The sequence below is a fragment of the Pipistrellus kuhlii genome, unplaced genomic scaffold (assembly GCF_014108245.1).
Source record: "Pipistrellus kuhlii isolate mPipKuh1 unplaced genomic scaffold, mPipKuh1.p scaffold_m20_p_2, whole genome shotgun sequence".
Lineage (NCBI taxonomy): Eukaryota > Metazoa > Chordata > Mammalia > Chiroptera > Vespertilionidae > Pipistrellus > Pipistrellus kuhlii.
Window position 1 is genome coordinate 34947490 of NW_023425515.1, and position 12044 is coordinate 34959533.

Here is a 12044-nt window from a genome sequence, read left to right on the forward strand (position 1 = left end):
CAACAATGAAGATTAAAAAAAATAAATTAAATAAAAACAATAATGAAGTGGTTCCTAACCTTTTTAAAACTAGAGTGAGAACCAAAATGTAAAAAACAAATCAAAGGTTACTCTTGTGAATGTGGGGGATGGGCAAGGGCATGCCGTTTATAGAGATGCTAACCTGCGAATACTTGGAGAGAGCTTTTCCAGATGTATCAAGTCCTGAAATTATTTAATATGCATGCACTCTTCTAAAGCATCTGCAGGTTAAAAAAAATCATTATTATTTATCTTGAGCATCAAATCCTAATAATTTTCTGTGTCACAGGATACAGATAGGCACGCAGAAGTAACTAGATGCCCAACACATGCCAAGGTCTTGCGGGCCCACGATTTCAAACCAAAAGGAATTTGGGTATCATGGCTGTAAACCGAGGGCCCTCGAGCGCACAGACAGGCGCACCCAAAAGGGTTAATTGGAGAACTGGGGAGGGGAGAGGTTCCTAGGTACAATCTGTGCGACAGGAAGAAAAGGAGGCTGGTAGGCACCCTGCAGTGCCCCCACTGAGCACATTCCCTTTGGGGGCAGGTGTGTCTCCTGGGGGCACCGCTGAGAAGGCCCTGCCCAGCCCTTCTTGCATCTGCTTCTCTATTGCCTGCTAGCCACCCGGCTTGGGGAAGGCAGGCTCCGTGACAATTGGTCAGCCAGGATTTGTCGCTGGCAGTCACTTTTTGTGCAGTTTTACTCGGGGGCACCTGAGTTTAGGAGGCTGGCATCATCCTGTGGCTTCTCGTTTACACACAGCCCAGGGAGGCAGGAGAAGGAAAAGGGGCATGAACCCAATCATCACGCCACACAAGCCATGGGGACCCAGCAGAGAAACTGGCTCCTTCTCCAGCAAAGCCCTCCCTTCTTTTTGAGGCCCTTCAAGCCTCGTTGTCCAGGCTTCGCCCCCTGTTCCTTGTGGGTGAGACACGAGGGGGCTACCATAGTCCCCTCCCACCCAATAGCCTCCTCACTCATCAAAATGTGTGTTCTTGGCCTCATGATTCATTTCAGCAATCTGGGACTGAGACCCTGAAGCTTTAAGTTTTGCTTTGTTGTGCTTTTTTTTGTTTTGTTTTGTGTGTTTTTTTGTCTGTTTGTTTTTGCCTTTTTTTAAAGAAAAATATTTGTGGGTGTCGATGGTTCTCAAATGCTGAGGGCCAGGACCCTCACTCTAAAGGTGAAACCTTCACCTTTTTGCTCCTCCTTTTCTCTTCCTGTTGCGGGGGGTGGGGGGTGGTGGGGTGGGGGGTGGGGGGTGGGGGGTGTGTGGAGTGCTGCCCAAGAGGCTGGCTGCCCCGGGGGAGGGAGCAGCTGGGGCAGCTGCCCTGGAGCAGCTGCTGTGTCTCAATCCTCTCTTCTGACAATCATTAAAATTCAATTTCAAGTCTCCTGTCTTTAACCATTTCCTAAGGGGCCTATGAAAAGTGCCCAAAGAGTGAGCCTTTTTGCAAGCGGAAGTGTCTTGGCAGCAGGCAGGCAGGCACTGGTCCAGTTGCCCTGGCTGGGTCCTTGTGGGTGCTTTGCAGTGGGTAAGTGTCTAGATCCGAGTGCTGTGTCTACCTGGGCTGAGGGAAAAACTCTGTGGAAGTCTCAAGGCAGGCGAAGAACAGACAAAACAGCCAGCTTTTCTCTCATCCACATTATCCTGAATGGAGGCCAGCCTATCTGATCCTGGGGCCGGAGCTCAGAACCAGGCAAAAAGTTCTCATTATTTATTTGTTTGTTTGTTTGTTTGTTTGTTTTTATTTAATAATTCATGGTATAGTTGATCCAAGCAATCGTTTTGTTGTTTGTTTTGTTAATCCTCATCCAAAGATATTTTTTCCAATTGACTTTTAGAGAAAGTGGGAAGAAGGGGAGAGAGACACAGAGAGAGAAACATTGATGTGAGAGACACACATCCATTGGGTGCCTCCTGCAACCAGGGCCGGGGTGAGAGCCTGCCACCGAGGTACATGCCCTTGACCAGAATTGAACCTTCAGTCTGCAGGCTGATGCTCTATCCACTGAGCCAAACCAGCAAGGGCTAGTTCTCACTCTTTAGCCTCACCATTCCTCACTTACTTTGTCTACCTTTCAGCTCACTGGCCTCTCCTCCTTGATCCCAAAAAGAAGAACATCTGTGCATCAGAAAGTTCCCTTCCCAAGAAGCTTCCCTGAATAGCTTCCTCCTTTGGGTAGAAAAAGCTGCTTCTGGGTCAAGGGGAGACCACTACAGGGTTTTGAGAAACAGAAGGATCCACACACATCCCACGTGAGGGAGGTTGCTGAGTTTCACCAGGAGCTTTGACAAGAATTGCCAAGCAAACATTCTTCAGTCCCAGCCTCAGAGCAGTTTTTCATTCCCTGCTCCAAAACGTTAGCAGGTGATTAGTACCCAAAATGCCTCCCTTCACTAACACCCAGTGGAATCTATGGAAAGGACTCATATTTTAATAGATTTGAAATTCTAGATGGGGGTTAAGGACTACCTGACTACAAGTGCCTTCGCCTCTTAATCACATATCTTCCTAAATGCAAGGTTCCTTCCCTATAAACCCATTGGTCTCTCAGCATACCTAATATTTTCCCTCTCCTTTTAGATTCTTACCCCTTACTCTTCCCCCCCCCCCCGCCCCTTCTGAGGCCCTAAACCGAATTCTCAGAATTAAATTATGATCTTCTCCCAAATGACATGACAAGCTAGAAGGGCAATTTGGGGACCGCTCTGAAAATACATGGTGAAGAAAGTAAATGTTAAAGCTGAGTGCACTTGACAAGTGGCAGTTTGAGGCATCAGCAATGAATTCCACTTTTTCTAAAGGCTTTTTTCCTTGTACTTCATTTTTAGGATCTATTGATCCTAACAGATAAACGTTAAAACAAAAAAATAAGTGAGAGAAATGTTAAAGAAAGACCAAATTAAGCTCTTTCTGGACTGGCAGCCATGGTAACATCTATAGCTCAGGGCTATTTGGACAGATTCTTTCATACCACTGGAAACAGAGCAGGACTAACTCCAAACCCTGCTTCTTGGTATTTAATTACAAACTTGGCAGAGTGGAGACTCTGTACCGATGAAAAGAAAATCAATCTGTGCTTATTAGCCATAACAAGTCAATAAAAACAGTCAGCTAGAGAAGTAATATTAAGAACACAATGTTTCTTTTTCTTGTTATTGATTTCAGAGAGGGAGCGAGAGATAGAAACATCAATGATGAGAAAGAATCATTGACCGGCTGCCTCCTGCATGCCTCCAACTAGGGACGGAGCCAGCAACCTGGGCATGTGCCCTTGACCAGAATCGAACCTGGGACCCTTTGTTCTACAGTCTGACACTCTATCCACGGGGGCAACACTCTCTTGTTACTGTCTCAAGCATAAGTCCCTGAGAATGTTTAAGCTTCCACAGCACATATTATTTTATGGTTTCACTGCTTGATTTTGGAGGAGTTTTTGAAGTTGTTTCCTGGCAGTGCAACTTGAATGAGTTTTACACTCATTTTATACTCTGGTTCCAGAATAATTTTGTTTCCAAAGTTTTGAATATATTTACCAGGATGGGCTTTTCATTGCTTTGCCCCAGTGAGGAGGGCCTCCTATTGTAGTGGAGAACACTCTGAGCTAGAAATGTGAGGCAGGATGTAAGTTCCAGGTAAGATGTGTAATTAATAGTGTGCATGCTAGGCAGTTCATGTTTCTGGGCTTCAGATTTCCCATACGTAAAGAGAAAAGACTAGACACTCTCCTAGGGCCCTCTCAATCCCTACATCCTGTAGTTCTATAGTATACTTGTAAATTTTCAACATAAGAGAAGATTTAGATCTAAGAGTTACTGAATAAAATATCTATTAATTTCCTAGTTCTTTCAGTAAGAGTTTACGCAGAAGACTGACAAATGATTTTTTGGCCTTTTCCTGGGAGAGATCCTAAATTTGACTAGAGGAAACCAAGCTAAGAGACTTGGCCTTCTGTTCTGGAGGACAAATGAACCATTGTCTTACCCTTGAACTTCTTTTCCTTTACAGATCCAACTTAGACATAATGTTTCACTCAAGATCAGGCTTGTGGTTTTAGGAGATTCTGGTCTGGCTTGCCTCATTTTAAAGTCTTCTATCATCTCTTTTCAAAACCTGAGGAGTACCTCATTTCCTGTTTGAGAGTTCCTTGGGCTTTGCCAGCCACCAGCCGGGCCTTGCCAGGAGTTCCGGATGGGAAGGACAGTCTGAGTTCATGGTGGAGAACAAGCTGGCACCCAGTTGCAGTGACTCACCAACCTGGCTGCCCACTTTGCCACAGCAAGGGCCGCATGGTCGAATAGAAAGACCTGCGTTTCAGCAAAGTGCAGTCGGATCCCGTGGCAAAACCATCTCAGCCTCTATCTCTGACCTTCCCTGTCACTGGCTGCTTTGGACACAAGACGAGAAAGGAAATTTTATCCTGAATTATGTTTTGTTTTAAGATTAATTAACAGGTCCTTGGTTTTATGTCCATTCTGTGCTAGGAATTTAGGGGTGATTACAAACCAGTGAACATAGGTCACAGCAAAATGAACCTTCAAGATTAGATGAAAACACCCCTCTGGAATGTCAGTATTCATTTTTGGGGTGTCAGTTGCTACATTTCTGTAATTCATCATTTCCCCCCCCCCCCCTTGGCTTAGAGTCAAGATGAGAAATGATATTTGGACCAAAGACATTGTTTTGTTATATAGCCACTGCTTTATAAAATGCAAATATACTCTCCTCTCTCTCTCTCTCTCTCTCTCTCTCTCTCTCTCTCTCTCTCTCTCACACACACACACACACACACACACACACAGCACCCAAAATCTGAAGAAAGTCCTTTCAAGACCTACAGGAGAAAATTAACGAAGGCTAGAGCAATGGCAATACTAAAAGGCAACGATTTCATTTTATAAAAAGTCATTGTGCAGCACACAGGTGTTTTTTAAAAGCACGCATCGTTATCATTAAAGACTATTACATTTCTAAATTATTACAATTCTCATCTACTTTCAAGTCATATATAGGAGCCATTTAAATGTACTTTATAATATAATCTGTAACCAAATCCAACTTGTAGAAATTTATAATGTGCAGAGGTTTACCTCATAGAGAATTAAATTTTAAATTATAAATCTTGTCCTAAAGTTATGGAACTTTAGTACAAGATAGCTTCTGGTGTTAACATGGAAGAATCTTCAATGGCTATTTTAGCTTTAATGTGCATTGCACTGAAATAGAGTGCACATTGTATTTTTTCCCTCCAAGTGTTCTTTTGTTAAATATGGAATATTTTTAGCATGTTGTTTTTAATGTATACATTATTTTTATTAGGTCATTTGGTAAAAGATAGAATATGTAATAAATAATGGCCTCTTGCTTTTTCCCTAATTTTATTATTTCACGTCAAATAAAAATGGATAATTTTCTCTTGGGGAAAAAGAATATGAGGGTGTTGAATGCAAAAATTATTATTAGTTACAGAATTTTTCCCTGACAGATTAGTATTTATGATGTATCGTATTTCAAAGCTGATTATTCTCAAAGAACAGCAGAGGGATATTAGAATTTCCAAGTATATTGCTTTGTTTAAAAAGCATTTTGATACATTATTCAAATTGTTGTCAATTATTGGTTTAAAGAAAAGCAGTATCTGTTGCAAATGTGAAATTTTGCTGTTTGGTGCACCTTACCAATTCTAGTTTCTTTAGGATAAAGGTGGAAATTATTAATATCAAAGACAGACAATTTAGAGCTCTGTCAATTTTTTTTTTTAACTTTAACTGTGATAGGCATCTCTGCAAGGTGGGTTTTACATATTTTTTTTTTCTAATTTTCCCCCCTCCTTTCAGTAAGAAGGATAAGCTTTTAGAGTACCCAGTCACCGTGGCAACTGCCAAAAAAATTCTCCTGAAGTTTGAAGAGGTCAGCTAACAGGGTCAACAACTCTGGCCTCTCTCTGCGCTTGGTCTAGCTGCCCCAGCCTGCGGTTGGAGTGTCAGACCAGCTCTGACCCTGGGAGGTGGGCTATTCGGGCTCTGATATAAATTTTTTGAGTCAGTTCATGGCCTGGACTCTCCAGGTGGCCTCCAAAATCGATTTTGACCCCCTGACCCTGTCTCACGGAGGCATAGCATTCACCCTAAGTAAGGATTTAGCCAGGAATGACAGCTTTCCACTGAGTGTTATTGGGGACAGTCTAAACAGTTTGGAAAGCAAGGAAGGAGGTCTGAGTGCTAGAAATCATTAAGAGCACATTAAAAAACACTTTTAGAAAATTCTTTTTGTGGAAAAAATGTTTAAAATGTATATTTATTACAGAATTTTTATTGGACTTGTAGGATTTAAAAAACAACAACAACAAAGAATAATTTTGAATATATTCAGCAAACCCACACATCTTTATCTTTTTATATATTTTGTTACAAATATGCAAATAAGATAGTCTGGAGCAACAAAATAGGTATTTTTGTACATGTCACAGGGATGTGACATGTACAGAAAAGGAAAGCTAGTTATTAAAATAATAGACATTTTAATATTTTAAATACTAAATTTTGTGTGTCTGTTGAAATGTTTAAAATGGAAGAATAAGGAATCTTTAAAAAAACAAAACAAAAAAACACCCAGCTTGGAATGAAAATAAGCTTGTGCTGCACTCCAAGTACCTTACTACTTTGTAAAACAAATAACCAGTGCACTCCTTTGTATGTAAATGAGATAGAAATTATAAACATAGAAAGTTAGACCTTGTATAGATCAAAAGAGGAGGAAACAGGAAATTAAAAGTCTTTGAATTAACTTGGAAAATGAAATTAATGTAGATAGATCATCAGTGACTCTTTTTTCCTTCCTTCTTTCCTCCTTTTTTTTTTCATTTTTTTTCATTTTTTTTTCTTTTTTTTTTTTTTTTTTTTTTCAGGATGCCACTGTGAATGTTTTATTTTTTCCAGGGAAGTAGAGTTCGCTTTGAGAGTTCTAGCCTGTGAGCTCTGTATGCAAATGTGGTCATCAAGCAAGCCTGGCCTACCAAGAGGGAAGATTTGGAATGTTTCAATTTCTTAAAACCCTTCAGAGCATCCTTCCTCCTGTGGTACTTTATTCAAAGTTTTTCCCTTCCCAGAATTGTTGAAAATGGCTCCAAAGCAACAGTGCAATAGCTCAACCGATTGCACTATGAAGTTGTTGAGATGACATTTTATTGGAATCTTTTGTAAAAATTAGATTTTAAGTAGGGTGATTGTCCTTTTAGAAGAGGGGACAAGAACGAGTAGAAGCAAGTGTGTCGGGGGGAGGGGGGAGGAGGAGTGGGGAGGACCAAGCTGTTCATATAAGTGTATATACTCTTTGTGTTGGAAGGCCTCTGTGTCTTGGCTTCTCACTATGTTAAATCCCTATTATAAAACTTATCTGCACAAAGCCTATTATAGTATTCTGAGAACAAATTGGACCATGAATAACTGAGTTGGAAGTGTAGATTATTTCCTACTCAGGGAAAGTTAGAGATGACAACGGCTTAACTAAAAGAATAGCGATTAATCTCAAATAGATGGATTTCAAAGTTTCGTTCTTGATAAAGAGTACCTTTGATATTTCCCCTCTTCACACTCAAGTTTCCAGTTTCTTTGTGCTGAGAATTGTCCTGGTGATTACACTGTCCACCTCATACAGCACGGCTCTAACGGTAGACCGTTTCCTTCCACATTGTTAACCTGTCAGAGAGGAGGCCAGAAGGACACTCCACTTCCTAGAGGTTAAAAGGATGGTTCCAAAGTGGAACCTGGGCTTAGATGTCAGATTCATGCTTAGGAATGATATCTTACATAATCCTAATTTCTCAATTAGATAAAGTTATTATTTTTTAATCTTAATTTGTTTACTTCCCTATAGCTTGCAAAGAACTTCTCAGCTCATAATTTTGTTGTATCAATAGAATAATGTTTATAAAATAAATATCATTCATCCCATTTTGCCAATGAAAAAGCTGAGTTATTTTCATATTGTGATCTGGTTGACAAATGGGAGAACTGGAACACCAACTCAGATTTTAAAAAGATTCTGTTTCAAGTGTTTAACCTGTAACAATAGTCCTTAAAATTATTTTTTTGTGTATTACATACCTGAAAATGAAGATTTTTTATTAAAAAGCAAAAGTCTTTATATTTCACAGACAAAGAAGTTAAAAAACGTAACTGAAAAAAATTATATTCACTTAAAAGTGAATTTTGTCAACTATTGTTTTCCTTTGTGTATATACATATATTTCAATAGTCTTTCCTAGTTGAATATATTAATTTCTAAAAGTCAAATATGGACAGCCCTATATACATTAACTAACTACTTGGAATTTTTAATGTACACGAGAACTGTAGACTATATGTTTCAAAATAAAATATAACAATAAATAAGCCTTTAGAAGCAGATTCTGCAAGTTAAGTAATTATTTGAGAACATGCAATTGATTTTTATAGAGTGCAATGGGTGAAATTTTCCTTTTAGTGTTTTCTCCCCCAGATATATTGAGGTATAATTGGCAAATAAAATAGTAAGATTCTTAAAATGTACATCATTTTGATTTAATACTCATATACATTGTGAAAGCACTTCTCCCTTGGAGTTAATTAACCCATCTATCACTTCCATATTTGTGTGAGTGGGAATATTTAAGTTCTAGTCTCAACAAATTTCAATTATTTAACACAGTCTTATCAACCATAGTCACCATGTTTTAACTTAGATCCTCAGACCTTACTCATCTTATAGCTGAAAGTTTGTACTCTTCCCAACTTTCTCACTTCCCAGCCCTGCCCTACTAGTTTTTAGGCTGGTATCTTTATAAGTTTGGGTAAACAAAGTTGTATAAAACTACTTTTTTGTCTCTTGGGTTTTTACTCTCAATGTTAAAATATAGTTTTCGAAATACTCTAAAAAGGTTTAGTTAACCTGATATTGATGTAATCTACATAAACATACAGAAATCAAGAAATACAAAAAGATAGCACAATGTGATTCTCTTAGGTTTTTCATTACATTATTTTAATTGTATGTAATGTAGGTTGTGTGGATGTTAATGTGGAAATTCTAAGCTTTTTATTTCTTAAATTGTATAGAATGAAACTAGTCATTTTATATATACTAAAATTAAGGCTTTTGACCCTGAAATGCTGGCAGCCAGACAAATCCGATCAAGCTTTTTCGGATTAGAAAAAAATGAAAGAGTCTAGAAAAGGAAAGTCAACTGCTCTGGTTGGAAGTTGCATCTGTGAGGTTGTATCAATAGTGACATATATCTTGACAATTTTTTGTGCTCAGGTTTTTCAATTACAATATGACATTAGACTGAGATTCTTGATTTTGATTTGGAGGCAAATGATCAAGCCAAAAATTCAAACTTCTAGGGTCTTCTCTACTAATTGTCAAATTAAGAAATGCAGAGCCCTGGCTGGGTAGCTCATTTGGGTCAAGTATCATCTGGATCTGCCGAGATTATGAGTTTGCTTTCCAATCAGGGAAAATACAAGAAGCAAATAAGTGGAACAACAAATCTCTCTCTCTCTCTCTCTCTCTCTCTCTCTCTCTCTCTCTCTCTCTCTCTCTCTCAAATTAATTCAAAATAAATAAAGAAATGCAAAAATAAGGACTTACATTAACATTGATATGTTTGTTTAGATGCTCTGAAATTTTCTTTTTACTACTAACTGCATTCATTTTGTTTATGTGTGTGTGTTTTTATGGTGGGTTTTATTGTTGTTTAAGATTTTTTTTTTTATTGATTTCTAGAGAGAGGAGAGAGAAACATGGATGTGAGAGTAAAACATCAATCAGCTGCTTCTTTCATGCCCCTGACCTCATAACCTGGGCATGTGCCCCAACCAGGAATTGAACCAGCAACCCTTCAGTGCTCGAGACAATGCTCAAACAACTATGCCACACCAGCCAGGGCCATGTATGTTTTAGTAGGTGGCAAAGAATGTTTGTTTATTTCATTCTTTCTTTTTTTTCTTCACTTCCTCCCTCTCTTCCTTCCTTCTTTCCCTCATTTTCTCCTTCCCCTTCTTCCTGAGATTTTTAGGTAGTTTTTTTTTTTTAATGTATTATGCTAAACTGATATGCTACACACCCACAAAAAACAAAAACAAAAAAACACTCACTTCAGTTAAACTTAAAACAAGTCAGAGAACCCGCAAGTATAAGACTTCTCAACAACCAAAATCCAATCCTGAGGTATCAACTTTTCTTTTAATTTACATTTTTAAATTCTTTTTTCTTTTACTTTTTTCTATCATCATTTATCTCTTCTATACTCTCAGGCATCAACTTTTTTATTTTATTTTTTTCTTTGTTAAGGTATTATACATGTGTCCTTATCCCCCATTGCCCCCTACACCCTACTCTCCCTCATGCCTTCACCCCGCTGGTATCTGTGTCCATTGGCTAGGCTTATATGCATGCATACAAGTCCTTTGGTTGATCTCTCCCCCTTATTCCTACCCTCTCCTGCCTTCCCTCTGAAGTTTGATGGTTTGATCCATGCTTCTCTGTCTCTGGATCTGTTTTTGTTCATCAGTTTATGTTGTTCATTATATTCCACAAATGAGTGAGATCATGTGATATATATCTCTCACTGGTTTATTTCACTTAGCATAATGCTCTCCAGTTCCATCCATGCTGTTGCAAATGGTAAGAATTCTTTCTATTTTACCTCAGTGTAGTATTCCATTGTGTAGATGTACCACTGTTTTTTAATCCACTCATCTGCTGATGGGCACAGGCTGTTTCCAAATCTTAACTATGGTAAATTCTGCTGCTATGAACATAGGAATGCATATATCCTTTCTGATTGGTGTTTCTAGTTTCTTGGGATATATTTCTAGAAGTGGGGTCACTGGGTCAAATAGGAGTTCCATTTTTAGTTTTTTGAGAAAACTCCACACTGTTCTCCACTGTGGCTGCACCAGTCTGCATTCCCACTAGCAGTGAAGGAGGGTTCCTTTTTTTCCACATCCTTGCCAGCACTTGTGGTTTGTTGGTTTGTTGATGATAGCCATTCTGACAGGTGTGAGATAGTATCTCGCTGTTGTTTTGATTTGCATCTCTCGGATGATTAGTGACTTGAGCAGGTTTTTATGTCTCTTGGCCTTCTTTCTGTCCTCTTTTGAAAATTATCTATTTAAGTTCATTGCCCATTTTTTGATTGGGCTGTTTATCTTCCTTTTGTTAAGTTGTATGAGTTCCCTGTAAATGTTAGATATTAAACCCTTATCGGTGATAACATTAGCAAATATGTCCTCCCATGCAGTGGGCTTTCTTGTTGTTTTGTTGGTGGATTCTTTTGCTGAATAGAAGCTTTTTATTTTGATGTAGTCCCATTTATTTATTTTCTTGTTAGTTTCCATTGATCTAGGAACTGTATCGGTGAAGAAATTGCTTCAGTATATGTCTGAGATTTTGCTGCCTGTGGATTCCTCTAATATTTTTATGGTTTTCAGGGATCAACTTTTAATGTAACAGATTCTGGCAATTTTCCTTTTGTTGTCTTTATAGGTCATCTAAACTCTTGGTTATTTTTCATGTAAACTTCTTATATTGTGAAAGAAGAAAAAGAAGAGGAGAGGAGCAGGAAGAAGAGAAATTATTTTAGAAATCTGAAAAGAAATGTCAATTGCTACATATAACTTGTATGTAAGTACATGGAAGCATCATGTTAGCAGGAAAGGATAAAGATCAATGATTCTTCATTTTTCTTTAAGTCCCCCCTGCCCGATACATTGTCATATCAAAGATGTTTTCTTTCCCTACTTGATTTGGCTTAATGGATAGAGCGTTGGCCTACAGACTTACGGGTCCCAGGTTTGATTCCAGTCAAGGGCTCATGCCTGTGTTGCAGACTTAATCCCCAGAGTGGGGCATGTAGGAGGCAGCTGATCAATGATTCTCTCTTATCATTGATGATTCTCTCTCTCTCCCTTTCCCTTCCTCTCTAAAATCAATTTTTAAAAAAGTTATCCCTTAAAAGTACACAAACAAAC

The 12044-nt window shown here is 38.7% G+C and overlaps 1 long non-coding RNA gene across 3 annotated transcripts in view; it reads left to right on the plus strand.

Annotated features, from left to right (window-relative positions):
* Window positions 1-12044, plus strand: part of LOC123652609 — a 55602-nt gene that overhangs the window by 36333 nt on the left and 7225 nt on the right. For all 3 annotated transcript variants that reach the window (XR_006742050.1, XR_006742048.1, XR_006742049.1), the window contains exon 2: window positions 11560-11697. This is a non-coding gene — a long non-coding RNA (uncharacterized LOC123652609). The remainder of the gene's footprint in view (window positions 1-11559; window positions 11698-12044) is intronic.